This window comes from Priapulus caudatus, unplaced genomic scaffold, assembly GCF_000485595.1.
Source record: "Priapulus caudatus unplaced genomic scaffold, Priapulus_caudatus-5.0.1 Scaffold2736, whole genome shotgun sequence".
In the NCBI taxonomy this organism is placed as follows: domain Eukaryota; kingdom Metazoa; phylum Priapulida; class Priapulimorpha; order Priapulimorphida; family Priapulidae; genus Priapulus; species Priapulus caudatus.
In genome coordinates, this window is record NW_014579797.1 from 30,054 (window position 1) to 30,530 (window position 477).

Sequence of the window (477 nt, forward strand, 5' to 3'; positions counted from 1 at the left end):
ATATATATATATATATATATATATATATATACATATATATTTATTTATTTATATGTGTGTAGTTATAATACGTAATGTTTATCTGTATATATCGTACGTAATATCTGTCTAAATCTATATAATAATATGAATGTTCCGTCCTAATATAATATAATCTTCTGTCTATATATATATGAATAACCTGATGGATAGGCGTCGTCTCGAAAGCGCGTTCTATGCAATAAATTTATAACACCATATAACTACGTTATATATGTGCAACGTGTGCGCAGCTATGGACACAACACATGTATTGCTGTCATGCATTCCTTCGCTATTGTTACGTTGTCGGTATACGCGCCAGTTTCAGCTGCCATGCAAACAACCGCATCATCATTGTATCCCTCGGTATTATAAATACTCATCATTGTGGCTCTCACTCTCTCGCGCGCGCTCTCTCTCTCTCTCTCTCTCTCTCTCTCTCTCTCTCTCTCTCTC